General features: G+C 46.6%; 1 long non-coding RNA gene across 1 annotated transcript; it reads right to left on the reverse strand.

Annotated features, from left to right (window-relative positions):
• Positions 1–233: 233 nt before the first annotated feature.
• LOC143783353 (uncharacterized) lies at positions 234–21,477 on the reverse strand. Its single transcript, XR_013217131.1, has 2 exons — positions 21,202–21,477; positions 234–563 (listed from the first exon to the last, which is right to left on the reverse strand). It is a non-coding gene; the product is annotated as an uncharacterized LOC143783353 (long non-coding RNA).
• Positions 21,478–21,891: the final 414 nt, after the last annotated feature.

Here is a 21,891-nt window from a genome sequence, read left to right on the forward strand (position 1 = left end):
CAGGGATGATGCTGCTGCTATTTTTTGCCCCTTTCCCTATGATTGTGATAATCAGACAACGTTACGGAACAAAGTGTCAGGAAAAGCTGAAATGTCACTTAGGAATAAATCACATGTAGTTCATGGGCACCGATCAATCTCTCCGGAAAGTCCTATCAGGCTAATGGGGCGCAAAATCCGACATGACGCCAATGGGGTGGAAAATCCCACCTGACGCCTTTCGTTTCTCACACTTGTCGCTGCTAGAAATGTGTTTTATTACAGGACAGAGACGCCAATCTGAGCAAGTAATCCGACATACACATGGAGCGCCTCGGGAATCCTTCCTCTTTGTCCAGACGTGCAGATCGCTCGGCCGGCCACCATCTCCCCCAATTCTCCCATACACAGGAGCGCTTGCTCAGCAGACGGAAATCAGACATGTTGGATACTGAACTCCCCCGACCATCATCTGTCAGGGGTCACATACACATTAGACTGTCATCATCGGCAGATCTGGCTGACATTAATCTGTAGGAGTCTCAGCTCTAGTCACCTCCAGAGCTGCACTCACAATTCTGCTTCTGCAAACAAACAAAAGAGGCAAACAAGCTTGTTACACTGAGAGTACGAGCACCAACATAGAATAGCTCTGAATAAGCTGTAAGGACTCACAGCGTTCCATACATATCACAGGAAATGCCAGAAGTTACATAGAATATGTGGAGACAGAAGTTACGTGTGACACAAACCCAATGTGCTTCATCTGGGGGTGATGCAGACGTAGGTCACCAAGTCCCCCCCATATTATAGCACAGGGCGAGTAATGTGATTTAGGCACTAAACAAACATCTGTGTGAACGATGCTCAACCATCAAGCGTGGCCCCCGATATATCACCGAGCATGCACGGATCACCTGCACCGACACGTCTCAGGATATGGACGGATGTGGAGGGACATATTTTTACCTTAATGCACAAATTTTTGCCTAGATATAATTATCACAATGAAAAAAGTTGTCTACGTCTCACACCCCTCGCTTGGCCCTGATAAAATACTAAAGCGTATACTCGCCGGAGCCATTCCTGCAGTGTCGGCACTCGCTCTCCCCGGGGCTGGAATGACACATGACCCCGGCGCCCAATCAGTGCTGGCGTCAGTGCCGGGGACCAGCCACAGCCCGGACGACTCTTCATGTTCGAGTCAACAAGGCGGGGATAGTGACCCCAGTGCTGATTGGACGCCGAGGTCACGTGTCATGATAACCACACGAGAGCCCTGAGGACACTAGTGCCGACACCGCTGGAACAGCGCCGACACAGGAGGCGAGTATAGGCTTTTTTATTTTATCAGGGCCAACACATTTAGATCAAGAAAGGGGTTGTCCTAATTGTGGAAAACCCCTTTAAGCTTCATTAAAAATTCTGCCCTGGTTGCTTTCTCCAGCCTCTGTAATACAGAATGAGATAACTGAGAATTCACCAGTGAGCTCGTTCTGATATGAGGGTGCCAGCAGGGACGGCCAGTAACGATGCAGATGACTTTCCCCCTCCAGGGTTGTGGGTACGTTTAGAACAGCAAGGAACTAAATTATTACATTTTAGATTTAATATATGATAATAAGGTAAAACAAATTGTTACAAAAAATGAAATAATTAAAGAGATAAACACGAGGCAAAACATAGGGTTAAATACAGAAGTGATGTCTGGAATCTGTGAGATCGTCTGAGATGGCAGAATTTAGGGCAGATCTATAATACACGATGAGTCTCCTATATTCTAGTAGAGGGTCTCATCCGCACCCCTTACTGCTCCTCAGGGTCCGGTGAGAGGAGGACGACTAATTACATGGAAGGCGAGATGGTGCAAGGACAGAATTCTGCTTTATGTCATATTTGTACTTTGACAGATTGTTACATCAATATTCTACCTCCCAATTGTCATAATGCCATCACTCACAGTATCCTAAGGATGCTATGACTGACAGCTTAGCTGCCCTATAGGATCAAAGGCATGCTGGGCTGTCAGTATTGCGAATGACAGCCCAGGTGTCCAATCTGGCCAGGCCTGTGGAGTTTCCTCCAAGTGTCACCCATTCAGGGTGATTACCTTGCTAATTAGCTGGCTGGTAATGATCAGGACATTGCCAGTTGTAGCCTTTCTGTCCGGTGTGTTTGCTCTGTGTTCTGATTTCCTGATCTTTGTTGCCAGACCTTGGATTTGCCTTTTGACTACTCGTTTGGATTACCCCTTTTACCTTTGACACACTCTGACCTTAATTACCTGACCCCGGACTTTGCCTCTGACTATCCCATTGCCTTATCCCTTTGTCCTTAATTACCTGACCCTGGACTTTGCTTCTGACTATCCCATTGCCTTATGCCTTTGTCCTTAATTACCTGACCCTGGACTTTGCTTCTGACTATCCCATTGCCTTATCCCTTTGTCCTTAATTACCTGACCCCGGACTTTGCTTCTGACTATCCCATTGCCTTATCCCTTTGTCCTTAATTACCTGACCCCGGACTTTGCTTCTGACTATCCCATTGCCTTATCCTTTTGTCCTTAATTACCTGACCCCGGACTTTGCCTCGGACTATCCCATTGCCTTATCCCTTTGTCCTTAATTACCTGACCCTGGACTTTGCTTCTGACTATCCCATTGCCTTATCCCTTTGTCCTTAATTACCTGACCCCGGACTTTGCTTCTGACTATCCCATTGCCTTATCCCTTTGTCCTTGTTGAACCCTACTGGCTTTTGCCCTTGAACTCCCTGACTTCTTTGCCTCACGGCATGTCCGTGAGAGGTGACTCAGCGTCACACTAATATTCCAGAATCTGGAAAACTCAACAACCATCAGGATACAAGCTGCCGAAATCTTGTGTTTCTGTCTAGAGATCCTTATTCCCCAGACCTTAATGATCCTGTTTGGGACCTAAAATGTAAAATTTCACAAAACCTGGAGAAAAACCATGGATTGAAACATTCTTGAATGAAGGTTGCATGAGATGTTGAAGGGTTAAGTTGAATGTCAGGTCTCTGTAAGCTGACGTTACACTAGTTTGTATAACCCGACCTGTTGTGTGTGAGAACCTCGTCTATAGACGGACATGATATGGGGATTGTGGGTCAAGAGCGACTTTCATCGTCTGCCAAGCGTGTATCAGGGACAGATGGTCTCCAGAGGATAATCTCCAGCCAATCAGATCTGAAAAGGATCCCACCACATGTCACCCATGTCTTTTCTTTCTTATAAAGCAAATATTTAAATTCATGCTGCTACATTGATAAATCCTGGACTCTGATTTCTGGAAATGTTCTTCATTCTGGTAAATCTCTGAATTATGAGAATGCTCCCTTGTTTTTCAGGGAAATAAGGAGCCAGAAGTCAATTCATTATAAAGGAGACGACTTTTATGGCTGATAATCCACTTATCTTGGTAGAATTTCCGTCACTTATCCCAATTTATGTCCCCTTATTACATCTATTATACGTACGTCTCCACATCCCCATCCCCTCACCCCTACACCAGCCAATGTGAGGCACCAGACTATAAATACTCAATGCTCGGATCACTGACCATAACCCAACCCAAGTCTCTACATCTCATATCTGCCGAGCTCAAGCCAAGAGCATTTATCTTGGGTCAATCAGTGTTGACTTGTCCTCCATGGACTGGTGCCCGACACCTCAATCTCTGACTGTCGTCAGACCTAAATGCCGAAATTAATGCCCAATCCAAACCCATCACAGGAGACCCAACTAAAAGCAACGAAGATAAAAGGCATGTTCACACATTAACAAATAGCAGCACACATGTACGGTACACACAGTACACCCCCGGGGCGGCCCCCCACAACGGCACAATGGTGTAGTAACCGGTCACAGAACTGTGTCCTACACGGTACATCTGGAGGTCGAGTCCCGGCACGGACATTGCACCCAGGACCTTCAAGGTGAATGAAGGATTTGTAGGAGCAGGGTCTGTGACTTACAATGGTGTCGGAAAGTTTGTGAACCTTTCAGAAGTTTCCATATTTTTGCATAAATTTGACTTAAAAGTACATCAGATTTTCACAAAAGTCTTGAAAGTACCTAAAGAACCAAATCAAACAAATTAAAATATTAGATGATATCATTGGATCATTTTCCTCAATAAAAAAATTATCTCATGTCTGAAAGTGCCAAAAGTATGTGAACCCCTGGCTCTCAGTGTCTGGTGTGACCTCCTTTTGCAATAATAACTGCATCTAAATGTCTCCGCTAATTGCTGATTATTCCTGCAGATCGGATGGAGGAATTTTATCTTATTCCTCCCAATACAGTTTAACCTCTGAGATGTTGGCGGCTTCTCCCATGAACCTCTCTCTTCAGGTCCTACCACGACGTTTCTACAGGATGAAGGTCAGGACAGTGACTCGACCATTCCAAACCTTTACCTTCATTCTTCTGTAGACCGACTTCAGTGCTTTGGGTCTTTGTCTTCCTGCATGTTCTCTTGAGATTCAGCTCATAGACCGATGTCCGGACATTTTCCTTTAGCATTTTGCTGATTATATTCAGAAATCCTTGTTCCATCAATGATGGCGACGGCCCGAACCCAGATGCAGCAAAGAAGCCCAAACCCTGACACAAGAGTGCACTGGGGTCCTGGGTTACAATCCCTCCAAGGACATCATCTCTTTTCCCCATCTTTGCGTGGGTTTCCTCCGGATTTTCCAGTTTCCTCCCACATTCCAAAGACTGATGGGGAATTAAGATTGTGAGTCCCAATGGGGAGAGTGATGATGTCTGTAAATTAATGGTGCTATGTGAGTGAGTAAAATGAATAAATACTCCCACCACGTGTCACAAATGTATGATATATAAAGCAGTTGCTTTTATTCTCCAAACCGAACACATCTCATTTAAACCAAAAAACTCTATTTTGGTCTCATCAGCGCACAAAACCTTTCTGCAATAGTCTTCCCGCTCATCCAGGGGATCTTTAGAAAACTGCAGACAGGCCACAATATTATATTTGGAGAGCAGCAGCTTTTTCAGTACAATCCTAGCATATGCCCCATTGTTATTCAGTGTCCTGGTGGCGGACTCATGGACATTAATATTAGATCATGTGAAAGAGGCCTTTAGTTGCTTAGAGGTGACTTTGGGTCTCTTTGTGACTATTATTGTACACCTTGCTATTGGGGTGATCTTTGATGATCGACCACTCCAAGGGTAATAATGGTCATGAATTTTATACACAATCTGTCTGCCTGTATTGCTGGCTCCCAAATACTTTTGAGATGGTTTTGTAACTTTTTCCAGCCTGAGGAGCATTAACAACTTTCCTGAGGACCTCAGAAACCTCCTCAGGATGCACTTCAAACAATGTGTTGTGAAGATCAGACTTTCTCTGTTCTTTACATAAAACAGGAGGACAACTCACACCCGATTGTCAGCCCATTGACTGAAAATGCCAGACTTCAATTTCACAGTAAAATTATCTGCTAATCCTAAAGGGTCACATATTTTTCCCACAATCACCTGATGTTGTATCATTTTCCTCAAGATAATGATAAAGTCTGATATATTTGTTACAGTTGGTTCATTTCTACTTTTACGACTTGAGTGATAATCTGATATTGTTTAAGGTCAAATTTATGCAGAAATCTGAAAACCGCTGAAGGGTTCACAAACTTTCAAGCATAACTGAACGTTGGATATTACAAATGAAGCACATGCAAGAAATCTCAGGCTCCGGCCTGGAGGAAAGATCTCTTCCCTTGCACAGAACTAAGTTTCTATGAACCTTTTAAGACCTTTGTCCCTGAGATTGAGACGATACATTCGTGCCACATAATCATTCTGTCACATTTTTGCACATTCTAGTCTTAGTGTCTGTCATTGTGATACATTGTGTCCAGGATCACTTTGAAATTAGATCGGAGGCTTATTTAAAGAGGAAATCACATGACGTAAAATATTCTGAAACTATGGAATAGACTTTAATGTTTCAATTTTCAAAATCTCTGTTTCTTGGGAGAGAATAGGAAATGAAATCTGCTGTGACCGGTGCACGACCGTTAGGCCGGCGTCACACTAGGCGTATGAAAATACGGTCTGTTTTTTACAGCCGTAATACGCAGTAATTGTCCCAAAACACTGTTCCGTATTCAATGCGAGGATGCGATTGTTACGGACAAATTTATCCATGTGTCATCCGTATGGCTTCCGCACGGCGATTTTTTCTTGCAGGCTTGCAAAATGGACATATCATGGATCCATCGGCTCAAATATTCTAAAAAACATATATACAGTCTATATATATATATATATATATATATATATATATATATATATATTGATGCCAGTGAGACACATATATATACACTGTGTTCCAAATTATTATGCAAATATGATTTAAGTGTCATAAAGATTTAATTGTTTTGTTTTTCAAATAAACTCGTGGATGGATTTGTGTCTCAGGGCTCAAGGGATCACTGAAATCAATCTTAAACACGTGATAATTGGTTTTCCAGGTGATGAGGTAAAAATGATGTTCCACATTATTATGCAGGTCACAGGTTTCAAGCAATATGGGAAATAAAAAGGATCTCTGCTGCTGAAAAGCATCAAATAGTGCAATGCCTTGGTCAAGGGATGAAAACATTAGATAACATTAGATAACCATGGACCCTCTCCTGGCTATTAATATCTGCCCTCAGTCACTGGCTTTACTACTCTGGAGGAGAAAATTGCGCGGGAGCCCACGTCAGTTTTTTCCGTGATTTAACCCTTTGATTTTAACACCTAGAGCCCCGAAATTCTGCACATACACACTACTAACATTAGTAGTGAGGAATATGTAACAAAATAAGGGATATGAGATGGTTTACTGTATGTAATCATGTCTCATATCATGTCGGGTTTGCGCAGGAGAAATGAAAAGCCGGCAATTGAATTAGCGGCTTCTCTGCTATCTAGCGCTGTATTAAATATATATATATATATATATATATATATATATATATATATATATATATATATATATATATATATATATATATATATATATACACACACTATGTGTAGACATTATTTTATTCTATTCTATTCTGTCAGTGTGATGTTACTGTACACCGCACTGAATTGCCGGCTTTTCTCTATAACACCGCTGCGTATTTCTCGCAAGTCACACTGCTGGTCCGTGTGGAATCCGTATTTTTCTCGCCCCCATAGACTTTCATTGGCGATTTTTTTGCGCAATACGGTGACAAACGCAGCATGCTGCAATTTTCTACGGCCGTACAATACTGTATAATACGGATCCATAAAATACGGCAGATAGGAGCTGGGCCATAGAGAATCACTGTACCGTGTGCAATCCGTAATTTCTGCGCCTCTCATACGTCCGTAAAACTCGCCAGTGTGACGCCGGCCTAACAGTAACGACATCAGAACGAGACAAAACTTTCCACTGTCAGACAGATTCTCATTAACTGGAAGTGAAAACATAAAACTTTTCATTCACTGACAGCAACTAAAATCTTGAAAAGAGCCATAATATGACACTGGGTAAATGTGCAGGGTCCATGTGGTATCTTTATCATATAGAGAATAATATTGTTAAAATAAATTAATTAAATAAATAAAATATATAGTACCACAACATAGTACAGAAATAATATGATCACTCACTGCAGTGGCATGTAAAAGTTTGTGCACCCCTAGTCAAAATTCCTGTTCTTGTGAACAGTTAAGCAAGATGAAGGAAGATGAAGATGAACTGATCTAAAAGGCCTGTATGCGTGAAATCTCAAACTCGCAGTCCTCATCAGTTGGAGGAGCAGACGGCATAGCCAACTCATCTGGCATGTCAACTTTCTTCAGCAAAGATACATGAAAAGCTGAATTAATTTTCCAGGACGAAGGAATGTCTAATCTCACCGCTGCCGAGTTGACAATCTGAACCACTTTGAAAGGTCCTACAAACTTAGGCCCCAACTTTTTAGAAGGGATCTTCAAACGCGGATTCCTAGAGGACAACCAAACCATGTCCCCAACAACAAACCTCGCCTCCCTTCTTCTCTTGTCAAATAATTTCTTAGACCTCCTATTAGCTTGTTTCAGATTATGGCGCACACTGGTCCAAACCTTTTCCAAATTTCCAGAAAAACTCTCCTCCTCAATGACCGCCCCCCCAATCCTAGAAAAAGGACCGAAAGATGGATTCTTCCCAGTACAACAAAAGAAAGGAGAACACCCAGCCGAAGAAGACGTATGATTATTGAGAGCAAACTCAGCTAATGAGAGATATTCCGACCACATCTCCTGATTGTCCGCTACAAAACATCTCAAAAACTGCTCAACGTCCTGGTTCTTCCTCTCGGTCTGTCCATTGGACTGCGGATGATAACCCGATGAAAATGACAAATGAACCTTAAGTCTGTCACAAAAGGCACGCCAAAAGCGAGCCACAAACTGTGGTCCCCTATCGGAGACAATGTCCGTGGGAACACCATGGAGCCTGACAATCTCTTTCACAAATACCTTAGCTAGAGTCTTAAAAAAAGGGGGTAAAATGTGGATTTAAACTGCGCTGCTGAATGATTCAAGGTCCAAATATGTAGCCTTAAGATCGTGGATTTATTCAATGCGTTTCAAAGTACAAGATTTCTTCATCAGGACACCAATTGTGGTGTCCAGATGAAGAAGTCTTGCACTTTGATTAGCGTTGAGTAAATCCGCGATCTAATGGCTACATATTTGGACCTTGAATCATTCAGCAGCGCAGTTTAAATCCACATTTTACCCCCTTTTTTTTTACTTCTGTTGGTCACGCGTGGACCGGTGGATCTGCTGCAGCAGGATATATCTATGAGCCTTTCCTTCGGCTGAAATTGGTGAGTAGAATCTGGTCTATCTAATAAATTGTATCTAGGATAAGACCCTATTGTGCTCTTTTCTCCAGCAGCAGACATCGCCCCAAGTTGCATCGGCTCCACACAGTCATTGGGGCTCTCCAGCAAAATTGAAACCTTCTCCTCATTCTGTCTACTTTTAAATCTTCTATCCACCCGGATATCTAACTGCATAGCAGCCTCAAGCGTAGCAGGTGCAGGATATGCAATGAGCTAATCTTTAACCCTGCCATTCAAACCTGCTAACAACTGACTTTTGAGTGCTGGATCATTCCAGCTGACCTCTGCAGACCATCGTCTGAACTGGGTACAATATCTCTCAGCGTGGCCACAACCCTGTTTCAGCCACCTGAGTTCTGCCTCGGCTGTAGTGACCAGATCAAGATCATCATATAACACCCCCATAGCAGAAAAAAATGCTTCTACTGACATCAAACAAGGGTCATCCGGACGCAATGAAAATGCCCAAACTTGGGGCTCACCTCCCAATAGCGACATAATAATCCCCACACGCTGTAATTCAGCCCCTGAAGACCTGGGTCTAAGCCGAAAATAAAGTAAACATGCATTGTTAAATGAAAAAAATTCCTGCCGTTTACCAGAAAAGCATTCAGGCAAACCCACCTTAGGTTCTTCAGAGCGGATTCCAGGGCAATTATGGAGCGCCCCCAGACGCAGGGCCGCGGAGTACTCGGTCCCGGGCCTCTCTGTCTCAGTTCTGGGGTTGTCACGGTGGCTAGACCCGGTCCATTGTAAGAGGGTGAACTGTAGTCACACTGAGAGAGCACTAGGACCCTGTGGTTTCTGCCTGCTGCAGCAAGGGACAAAAATCCCGGAGACAAAATCCCGGAATCCCGGAGCCAGAATCCCGGAGACAATCTGGGCTGGTGGGTGGGGTCTGGTGTCTTCTGTGTAAAAATGAAACAAGGAAGTGAGAGAGAAAGTGCGGGAAGAGAAGACAGAAGCTGCGGTGATATTGCAAGGAGTCAGTGTGTGGACTTTACTGCGAGTGTGTAGAGAAAAGAAGCTGTGGAGAGACTTAGTCTTGCTAACGTTCCCCTGGAGAAGAGCCAATCTTTTGTTAACCTTTGAGAGACTTCGTTGCCAGCGTATTCTGAAGAAGAGCTAATCCATTATCTAAAAAGACTGAGACTTGACTAAAGACCCACTACGTGTTTGAGAGTCTGTGATTCCCTGTGCATTGATTGGAGAAACAAGTCTGACAGATTGCTGATACAGAGACGGACGGGTTGTCGTGGAAGCATTCCTAGGAGCTACAGAAGAAGAGACAATATCGTGAGGCCACTAAGTCCCCGGCGTTTGGGCTCGGCATCCGCCGATCAGACAAGAGGAGCTTGCTGTAACTTGTTGGCGCTGAAGATATAGACTGGGCTGCAGCCTGTGCGGATTCTTACCTGAGAGGAGATCTATCTCAGGATACGGTACCAATAGTCATAGATACCCGGGTATCCCTGCGCAGAGTGTTTAATTGTTACTTTAGAGGTGTATCTAATATTAGAGTTGTGTAAGTTATACTCAGTGTGCCGTTCCAGGGACTCCCTTTATAACATTACAATCAATTTACACTTGTTCCTGTTTTAGTTTCCTTGTTAGGTAAATTTCTTACTAGTCTTTTGTAGCATACAGTTCTCAGGAGACCTTGGAGTGGCACAGTGATTTCAGCTGATGCTGAGCTGGTGTATCTTTGGGGTGCATCTACTTTAATATTCTCCATATTACCTTTATTATTTTGCCTTTGAGTAAATACCGTTTGGAGATTTCTGCCTTAGTCTTGGTTTGTGACTCACTGGATCTTATTCGGACCTCTGGTCATTACATTTTTGGCGTAGTCGGCAGGATCCAGTGTTTGTCATGGACGAGGGCGAGGGTAGAAATGACCCCGCTGTATCCGCACCCTCCTCGGGGGTTGGGGTTCCCCTGGCAGCCGCGGCGATTTCGGGAGGGTATGTGCCTGTAGAAGCTTTACTTCAGCACATGCCGAAATACGACGGGCGCAATATGGCGTTGCAAGATTGGGCTGAGAGAATCCGGAGTATTCTGCGCATGTGTAATTTGACCCCCGCGTTACGCACTGAGCTGGCATTAAATGCACTGGAGGGCGATATTAGACGTATGGTGATGGTGCGCCCAGAATCAGAGAGGGATACGTTAGAAAAGATTTTGGAACTGTTAGAGGGGAGTTTGGGGGGCCGAGCGCGTGTGGCCCAGCTTCGGTCCCTATTCTTTAATCGCCCCCAGAGTGTGAGTCCCTAATGCAGTACTCTAATATCTTGCAAGAGACGCTGAATGAGATGCAGCGACTAGACCAGGGGGCCATGGGAGCGTTCCGGGAGGTAGACCGCTTGCTCCGGGATCAATTCATCACCGGTTTAGCTAATAGACTTCTCCGGGACAAACTGTTGGAAATGGCCCGGGCTGCACCAGAATTATCCTTCTGGCAGATTTACCGAGCTGCAGTGGAAAGGGAAGAGAAATCTGCCCATGTGCCCGAGGGGTCAGTGAACAGTGCCCAGCTGGAAGAAGGTGGGTCATCAGGGTCAGGGGGAGAGGGGCTGGTGAGCGTGGTACAAGCTTTGCGTGCTGAGGTGAAGGAGTTGAGGCTGAAATTGTCTCAACTGACAGTTGATCCCGCCTCTACCCCCTCACGGGGGCCTCCTGCCCCACCCCCTGGAACGGTGACCCCACGGACGGCCAGGTCGTCCTATCAGAATGAGTCAAGCCCTCGTCCACGAGGAGCAATCACCTGCTGGAAGTGTGGACGCCAGGGACACATCTCTCGTTACTGCCGGACGCTTGCAGCCCCAGAAACTCCGTCGCCAGCTTTAAACTTCCGGCCGCTGCCATGAGAGGGCAAGCAGCAGCGGCCCCACTCACACAAAGCCCTCGACGGAATGAGCAAGATTTGTTTGCATGTAGTCCAGTGATAGAAGCAGAATTTGAAGGGCGGAAGATGAGGTGCTTGGTTGACACGGGATCCGAATGTACTATAATGCCACTAGAAATATATGAGAGATACTTCAGTCGACTAGTGATTCCAGAGGATGGCCGAGTGATACGACTGACCGCCGCAAATAATGGTCAACTGTCAGTCAAGGGAATCGTGTGGATGCAACTAAAAATGTTTGGTCAAGAGCTGGGGCAGAAAGGGGTAGTACTGGTGGATCACCCCCCTAGAAGAGGGATGGAAGTGACGCTCGGAATGAACGTGCTGCGAGACTTGAATCACCAGATGTATGCCAGTGAAGGACCCCGATACTGGGCCCGTGCGACAAGACACCGACCCACACAGAGAATTCTACACCGTCTAGTGCTGAGTTGCGACTTGCTGAAAAGTGCGGTCCCAGGCGGCCGGGTGGGCCGGGTCCGAGTGCCATCGAGGGCCCCGATCCTGCTGGGACCAAGACAAGAGGAACTCTTAATGCTGCCTGTGGGAGCTGCACAGAGATTGAATGGGCTTGAAGTGCTACTTGAGCCCGTCCGAGAGGGTTCCTCATTCGCCAAGGTACATGTGGCCCGGTCTCTGGCGATTGTGAAGAATGGACGAGTGCCGGTCCGATGCATCAATGTTTTAGATGAAGCTGTTGCAATTCCTGCTGGAACCATACTGGCTGAACTGTTCGTGCCGGCAGAAAAGGTGCCGGAAAATGCCGGATTCAAACTGCGACCAGACCAACAGTCATCCTGGACCTTTGCGGTCGAGGTAGGCCGGGCTGAGCCTCCTACGGAGGAATGGAATGGTCATGTGATCATGGAACAGATGGGAGTGGATCGGGAGAAGCTGACTCCCGCGCAGTTGGAGCAGTTGGAGAGAGTTTTGTGGGAACATCAAGAGACCTTTTCCCGACATGGAGAGGATTTCGGGTGTACCCAGATGATTGAGCATGAGATTCCAACGGGGGATACTCCACCCATTAGAGAAAGATATCGGCAAATTCCTCCAGCGCTTTATCAAGAGGTGAAGAGCATGGTGGCCAGTATGCTGGACAACCAAGTGATCCGAGAGAGCCGGAGTCCCTGGGCGGCTCCTGTAGTCTTGGTCCGCAAGAAGGATGGGACACTCCGATTTTGTGTGGACTATCGAAAATTGAACGCCCACACCGTACGGGACGCATATCCTTTACCCCGTATTGAAGAATCCCTGTCGGCCCTGGGTCGGGCCAAGTATTTCTCAACATTGGATTTGGCAAGCGGGTACTGGCAGGTCCCAATGGCTGAAAAAGATCGGGCCAAGACGGCGTTTGTCTTGCCAATGGGGCTCTTCGAGTTCAACCGGATGCCCTTTGGCCTCGCTACCGCCCCGGGAACCTTCCAACGCCTGATGGAACATTGCTTGGGCGATCTAAATTTTGAATCAGTCTTGATATATCTAGACGACATTGTGGTGTTCGGAACCTCATTTGAAGATCATCTGGAGAAGCTGCGTCAAGTTCTCCGGCGGCTCAAGAGCTACGGCCTGAAAATAAAGCCAAAAAAATGTCAACTGTTACGAAACCAGATTGAATATTTGGGGCATCTGGTGACCCCGGACGGGGTACTACCTTTAGACAGTAAGATCAAGGCGGTACAAGAGTGGCCACCTCCTTGCGACTTGCGAGAAGTGCGGGCCTTCCTGGGTCTAGCAGGATACTATCGGCGGTTTGTGCCTAAATTCTCACAAGTGGTGAGTCCCTTGAATGAACTTTTGAGAGGGACAGCGCTGGGTCCTCGAAATCGCCCCATCCCATGGGGGCCCCTACAGAAAAAGGCATTTGATGAAGTGAAAACCGCCCTAACGAGTGCCCCATTGCTGGCCTACGCCCGGTTTGACACCCCTTTTTTGTTGTATACCGATGGTAGTCTTCATGGGTTGGGGGCAGTGCTAGCACAGGTGCAGGACGGCCGAGAGCGAGTGATTTCTTATGGTAGCAGATCTTTAAGAGACTCCGAGCGAAATCCGGCTAACTACAGCTCATTCCGGCTGGAATTGCTGGCCCTGGTGTGGGCAATGACAGAACGCTTTGCCGAGTATCTAACAGGAGCGGAGGTGCTAGTCATGACAGATAACAACCCGCTAGCTCACTTAGAGAATGCAAAACTTGGGGCGTTGGAGCAGCGGTGGGTCGCCAGACTAGCCAAGTTCAATTACCGCATTAAATTTCGTTCTGGTCGAGAAAACGGCAATGCAGATGCATTGTCAAGAGTGCCCCTTGGGTCATCAGGGGAAGATGTTGACGAACAACTGGAGGACACTGAAACTCCAGTTTTGGGGCAGATACCTATCTTCCAAAGTGTGGTACACTCAAGTGGGGTGGCCACCGGGATGCCCTGTGTCCTGGGTAAAACATCCTCAGATTGGATAAGAGTCCAGGATGAGTGTCCGGACGTTGCACTTGTGCGCCGTTGGGTACAAAACAAGGCCTGGCCCAGTGCAGAGGACAAGGCTCAGTTGTCCATGGAAGGAATGAAACTCCTTCGACAATGGGATAAATTGTGTGTGGAACAAGGTCTTTTGTATCGTAAGGTGTACCTGCCATCGGAGCTGCAGCATCGGTACCAACTGATAATTCCTGTGGGGATGGGTCCAGTGGTCGCTCGTGAGGCGCATGAGAAGGGGGCCCATTTTGGAAGTGAAAAGACACTCCAGTGGTTGCAGCGAGTCCTCTACTGCCCTGAGTTGGGAGGGATGGTGGCCGACGCGTGTCGGCAGTGCCGAATTTGTGGGCTCAACAAAAGCCCTGAGCAGCGGGCTCCCACACAATCTATTAAAACTTCAGCTCCGCTGGAGCTACTCATGATTGACTACGTGTTGATAGGGTACTCTACGTCAGGGTACTCCTATTGCCTGGTGATGACAGATCACTTTACCAAGTATGCTGTAGCGGTGCCGACAAGAGATCAGACGGCCAAGTCGGCGGCTGAGGCAGTGTGCCGACATTTCTTCCAAGTGTTCGGGTGTCCGCAGAGAATACATTCAGATCAAGGGGCCTGCTTTCAGGGGACGCTGATGAAAGAGTTGCACCAGCTCTATGGTATCGAGCAGTCGAGAACAACGCCTTACCACCCTCAGGGTAACGGGGCATGTGAGCGTTTTAATCGGACCTTGTTGCAAATGTTGCGGTCCTTAGAGAGTCAGCAACAGACATGCTGGCCTGAGTATCTCCCCGAATTGATGTGGGCTTACAATAACAGGGTGCACAGTACTACTGGTTACTCACCACACATGTTGATGTTTGGTAGACCTGGCCGAGACATTGAGGATTTGAACATGCCAGATCCCTCCTCCGTTCCCCCCCGGACTGCATCCGAGTGGGTACGAGAACATCGGCGACGGTTAAGGGTGGTGCATCAGGTGGTGGGCGACCGTCTTCGCCAGGTGGTTCATAGGGACACGCGACCCGTGCAAACAGAATTGTTCTCTCCGGGAGACAGAGTGTTGGTGAGGACAAAGCGACGGTCAGGAAAGCTGAGTGACCGATGGGAGGCGATACCGTATCTGATAAAAAAACAAGTGAATCCTGAGATTCCAGTGTACGAAGTTGAACCGGTGGGGACAGGGGGGCCAACCCGTAATTTGCACCGTAACATGCTACAACGGTGCTGGTTTGAAGATTCGGCGCCTATTCCCCCAGAGCCAGAGGCCATGTCCCAAGGGGCGGGAACTCTGAATGATCTTGAGTTTGATGGTGTGCTTATTCCTGCGCCTGCTTATTTGCCCCCTGTGACCAATCTTGCCTCGTGTGATGAGAATGTTGAGAATGTGGCGGATGCTGTTGAGGAGAGCGCATCAGGTCAACTGCTTGGTCCTGACGCTGTATCGCGGAACATCGAGCCGCGGAAGGAGGCAACTCCACTTGCGCCCACTAACACGATCACGGAAGAGACTTTAGCTCCCTCTAGGGTTGCACCTGTTGATGTAGGACTCAGGAGAACTACACGATCTACGGCAGGAATACCGCCTCAGCGATATGCTCAGGATGAATTTGAGTGGGAAGGTGTGTCGAGGACGCCAACCTCTAGTGGGGTGGCATGTAAGAGGGTGAACTGTAGTCACACTGAGAGAGCACTAGGACCCTGTGGTTTCTGCCTGCTGCAGCAAGGGACAAATTCTGATACTGCCAGAATCCCGGAGACAATCTGGGCTGGTGGGTGGGGTCTGGTGTCTTCTGTGTAAAAATGAAACAAGGAAGTGGGAGAGAAAGTGCGGGAAGAGAAGACAGAAGCTGCGGTGATATTGCAAGGAGACAGTGTGTGGACTTTACTGCGAGTGTGTGGAGAAAAGAAGCTGTGGAGAGACTTAGTCTTGCTAACGTTCCCCTGGAGAAGAGCCAATCTTTTGTTAACCTTTGAGAGACTTCGTTGCCAGCGTATTCTGAAGAAGAGCTAATCCATTATCTAAAAAAGACTGAGACTTGACTAAAGACCCACTACGTGTTTGAGAGTCTGTGATTCCCTGTGCATTGATTGGAGAAACAAGTCTGACCGATTGCTGATACTGAGACTGACGGGTTGTCGTGGAAGCATTCCTAGGAGCTACAGAAGAAGAGACAATATCGTGAGGCCACTAAGTCCCCGGCGTTTGGGCTCGGCATCCGCCGATCAGACAAGAGGAGCTTGCTGTAACTTATTGGCGCTGAAGATATGGACTGGCTGCAGCCTGTGCGGATTCTTACCTGAGAGGAGATCTATCTCAGGATACGGTACCAATAGTCATAGATACCCGGGTATCCCTGCGCAGAGTGTTTAATTGTTACTTTAGAGGTGTATCTAATATTAGAGTTGTGTAAGTTATACTCAGTGTGCCGTTCCAGGGACTCCCTTTTATAACATTACAATCAATTTACACTTGTTCCTGTTTTAGTTTCCTTGTTAGGTAAATTTCTTACTAGTCTTTTGTAGCTGTGTGTAGCTGTATACAGTTCTCAGGAGACCTTGGAGTGGCACAGTGATTTCAGCTGATGCTGAGCTGGTGTATCTTTGGGGTGCATCTACTTTAATATTCTCCATATTACCTTTATTATTTTGCCTTTGAGTAAATACCGTTTGGAGATTTCTGCCTTAGTCTTGGTTTGTGACTCACTGGATCTTATTCGGACCTCTGGTCATTACACAGTGACCCTGCTAAGGGGCGTCCAATGAAAGGTGTGGATGGTGGTGGTGGTGCAGGTCGCGATGAATAACGAGGACACCAGGTTGCAGTCTCTTTACCTCTTTACTGAAGGCTTCAGGATCCACAATCCAGAGTACTGCTAACAGGGCTGCAAGAGACCGGCCGGTCCGAAGGCCCCTCCAGAGTTCCCTTTGCAGGTGGAAATCAGTGCCTACCTACTAGCGCCTTGGTGTTGTAGTACTTCCCTGCTGAGCACCACGGGATAGTCCTCACAACTGTTGTGTCTGTTTCTGATGTTCCCTCACAACTGATTCTGATGTTCTTCTCCGTCCCCCAAATGATATGGCTAGGACGCACCGTATGACGGGAAGGCCTGGAATTCTTCCGGGACCCTAGCGTCGCCCCTCTCCCACAATTGCCCCCTATGTCTGCTTAGGTGATTTAGGTGAGACAGCCCGCCTATAATTAACTGTCCTGCCGCTGTTTGAAGTATTGCTTGGAGCTCAATACTTCCTCGGCGTTCCGGCCACCGCTACGCGCCTCAGTAGGATGTTGCCTCGTCTTACAGCACGACTCCTACTGGCTTTATCTCCTTTTTGCTGTGATCTCGTTTCTCACTCTCCACAATAAACCTCGCTTCTTGTCCTTTCTTGAGATACCGCCGCGATGTAGTGCAGGCGCGGTTCCTTAACGTTCTGTTCTGTTCGCTAGGCCTCTGTCAGGATCCCACCCGACAGGGACCCCCCTGAATCTTCCCCCGCAACACCCTCTGCCACAGGATGTTGCCTGGTTCCAACCCAGTCAGACTAACTTCCTGCCTAACCCCCAGTTTTACCAGATTGTGAGGAGTGGCCTAATACATAGCGCCCTTAGCTCCCCCTGGTGGCCAGACTGTGAAGTGTATTGGTGTCTGTGATACCTGGTCAGGTGAACTCCTTAAGTGCCATCAGACGTACCATAGCCCCCCTTAGCGGCGGAGCATCAGTACTGCAACGACCAGGACTCTGGGGCGCTGCACTTACGTGCTGCTGTAAGGTGGCAACTTCCAATGTTAACCCTTGCAGATGCTGAGCAAGATCTTGAACGCTGTTCATATTGAAGAAATCCAGGAGGGGTGTTTTTTTTATACTTCTTTCTGGCTGGACAAACTGTTACGGAACTGCAACCCAGGACTAAGGTAGAAGGGGGAAAACTGACCCTGCACTATGACTAGGCTGATACTCTACAATGGAGTGGGCGACCCATTCCTTGCGAATAGACCCACCAACGATCCTAGGTTAATCTCAAGCGAAGACATATACATAAGGGGAAGGGGTTCCCTAAAAGAACTAAAGACTGGGTACAAAAACGGGTCACCTCCTAATAGAAAACACAGAGAAGGCTGCAGAAACCAATAGAAAACAGAAACTAGGGTAGCAGAACCAGAGGTACCAGCACTGCACAAATAATACACACAGAACATAAAGCAAAGCACCAAGCTAGAGCTCAAGCAGATTAACACTGTTGTCCAGCAAGGAATGGGAGGCAGGTGCTGGTTAATAAAGAGTGATACAAACACCTGACCCAAGACAAACCCAGCACCAGAGGAAAAAGACCAGCAGCCAGAACTCCACAAGAAAATGGTGGATAGTCACAAACTAAGGCTATGTGCACACTTTGCGGCGTGCTCTGCGGGTTCTCCCGCAGCGGAATTGATAAATCTGCAGGGCAAAACCGCTGCGGTTATCCCTGCAGATTTATCGCGGTTTGTTCCGCGGTTTCCGCTGCGGGATTACTCCTATACTATTGATGCTGCATATGCAGCATCAATAGTAATGTTAAAAATAATAAAAATGGTTTATACTCACCCTCTGACGTCCCGATCTCCTCGGCGCTGCACCCGGCGGTCCGGTTCCAAAGATGCTGTGCGAGAAGGACCTTTGTGACGTCACGGTCATGTGACCGCAGCGTCATCACGGTCATGTGACCGCGACGTCACCGCAGGTCCTGCTCGCACAGCAACCCAGACCGGACGGCCGCGTGCAGCGCTGAGAGGTGAGTATAGCATCATTTTTTATTTTAATTCTTTTTTTTTTTTACACTATTTATGGTTCCCAGGGCCTGGAGGAGAGTCTCCTCTCCTCCACCCCGGGTACCATCTGCACATTATCCACTTACTTCCCGCATCGTGGGCACAGCCCCATGCGGGAAGTTATCGGATCAATGCATTCCTATGTGTGCAGAATCGCGGCGATTATGCACAAAGAAGTGACATGCTGCGGAATGTAAACCGCTGCGTTTCTGCACGGTTTTTCCCGCAGCATGTGCACTGCGGTTTGCGGTTTCCATAGGGTTTACATGTTAATGTAAACGCTATGGAAACTGCTGCGGACCCGCAGCATCAAAATCGCCGCGGATCCGCGGTAAAAACCGCAAAGTGTGAACATGGCCTAAACATATTCTAACACAAATCAAAGCCCCTGCTTGACTGCAAAAGAACTTCAGAATGATTTATCAAACACTGGAGTTGTGGTACATTGTTCTACTGTTCAGAGACACCTGCAGAAATATGACCTTCATGGAAAAGTCATCAGACGAAAACCTCTCCTGCATGCTCACCATAAAATTTAGCATCAAAAGTTGGCAAAAGAACATCTAAACAAGCCTGATGCATTTTAGAAACAAGTCCTGTGGACCAATGAGGTAAAATAGAACTCTGTGACCACAATGATACAAGGTTTGTGTGTAGAAAAAAGGGCAGAGAATTTCAGGAAAAGAACATCTCACCAACCATTAAACATGAGGGTGAATCAATCAGGCTTTGGGGTTGTGCTGCAGCCAATGGTACAGGGGACATTTCATGGGTGGAAGGAAGAATGAATTCACTGAAATTTCTACAAATTCTCGATGCAAACATTAGACATCTGTAAAAAAGCTGAAAGTGAAGAGAGGAAGAGGAAGAGGATGGCTGCTACACATGGAGAATGATCCTAAACACACGTCACAATCCACAATAGATGATCTCAAAAGGCGCAAGGATTTACAATGGCCCTCACAGTCCCCTGATCTGAACATCATTGAAAATCTGTGGCTAAACCTCAAAATAGCAGAGGATGGAAGACGGCCCAGGAATCTCACAGAACTGGAGGAATTCTCCAAGGAAGAATGGAGGAAAATTCCTCAAATAAAAATTGAGAAACTCCCTGGAAAAAGGAAAGGACCACAATAAAAAAAAAAAACCTGACTCCATAAGGTCCATGTGGACTGGTTTTGTGAGGTCTCTTTGCCTCAGTAGATAATATTTTATAGTTGTTTGTTGTGTTATTTTGGTTTTACTAGGAATATAATAAAAGTTATATTTTAACTTAAAAGTCTCGTCTACTGCTGAGTACATAATTACTTGTGAGGGGAAAGGTGACTGGCGGAGACCACCTCTGTGTCACCTCCACTTTTTGCTACATCTTCAACTTGCTTATCTGTTCACAATAGCAGTAGTTGTGACCCGGGTGCCTAGACTTTTACATGTCACTGTATAGTGCTCATATAATACTTCCATATGCCACATGAACAATATGAGCAAATATTACATTCATAATCCTGCTGTGTAATACGAAAATATGACGTTACAGCGCCCACAAAATACCGCCAGACAATACATACATAAAGTGGCCATATAACACATGAGAAGTGACGGCACGCTGCATACATACCGCCTGATACATTAATGATGCGACTGCTCACAATGCCATGCTGTAACTGACCGATATGATAATATATTAGTGATATAATGCCGCCTAATAGTGCACAATTACTATGACCATACGTTGCTCACATAATACTGACAAATAAAGACATGGATGTATAGCTGATAAAATGCTGCCATATGGTGCATTACTAAAATAACCATACACTGCCACATAATACGTAGCTAATGTGACCACACATTGCCCATGTAACACTGCCATACTGCGCCAATACAATAGTGCCAAGTCCCCTCTGAAATGTAAAGTGTTACAGATTATGTTGGCACTATAGATATAAAAATTATTATTATTATAAAATGAATCATGGCTTTTCCATTGTTGCCAATTCCCTCACATCATTCATTGCCGAGTTATTAATGTATCTGTTCATTTTCAAGTAGTAGCTCCTCCCCCTTTGGCATCAGCAATAGACAGCACCACGTGCTCATTTATTAGCTCCGCCCCTGAGGAACAGAGATTTACCATCCAGGACTTTAAAATGCCCTGACAAGGCTTCCTGGCCCAATCAGATTGGCTCCTGGTCAGTCCCTGTACTTTGTGGAGGGGAATCCTTGGGATCTTCTACATAACTGATACAAAGCCAGAATTGACTGCCCGACAGATTCCATAAAGGGACAGTACACGGCATCTGACAAGGTCACGTGACTGCTCGCATGAGTCTGGTGTTTGTCGCTGAGAGTCCGGACGTCTGCAGTTACTGATGTCACATAACGATTATCACTCGTTTCTTTGTTATTTTCTTTCATTCTTTTCTTTGCTTTATTAATGTTTCCATATTTCTTTCTCCCCGGTTCTCTCCGGTCGGCTTCCCCTCCACCTCCGGCCGTTCCTGCTCTTCTCTCAATGTGTCGCTGTGTTTTGTCGCCATGACACAATGTTGATGTTCTCGGTGTTTTCTTATTTCGCGGCTTCAGGCTGGAGCCCGCGTGTGAGTGAAGACACAGAGAATCCTTCTTCCCTGGATGTTTGATGTGGACGTGTTCCTTGTATTTAGCTTTCCTTCCCGTGTCATCACAGCGACATTACCCCGTAACTCTGCCGGCTCCGCGGCCAACGTCAATATTAGAGACCAGACACGACCATCACTAATAATAGTCAGACTTTCCACAGCGACGACGCGCGTTCTTGGGGGGAATCCGTCATCTACTCCTG

Source organism: Ranitomeya variabilis, chromosome 6 (genome assembly GCF_051348905.1).
Source record: "Ranitomeya variabilis isolate aRanVar5 chromosome 6, aRanVar5.hap1, whole genome shotgun sequence".
Lineage (NCBI taxonomy): Eukaryota > Metazoa > Chordata > Amphibia > Anura > Dendrobatidae > Ranitomeya > Ranitomeya variabilis.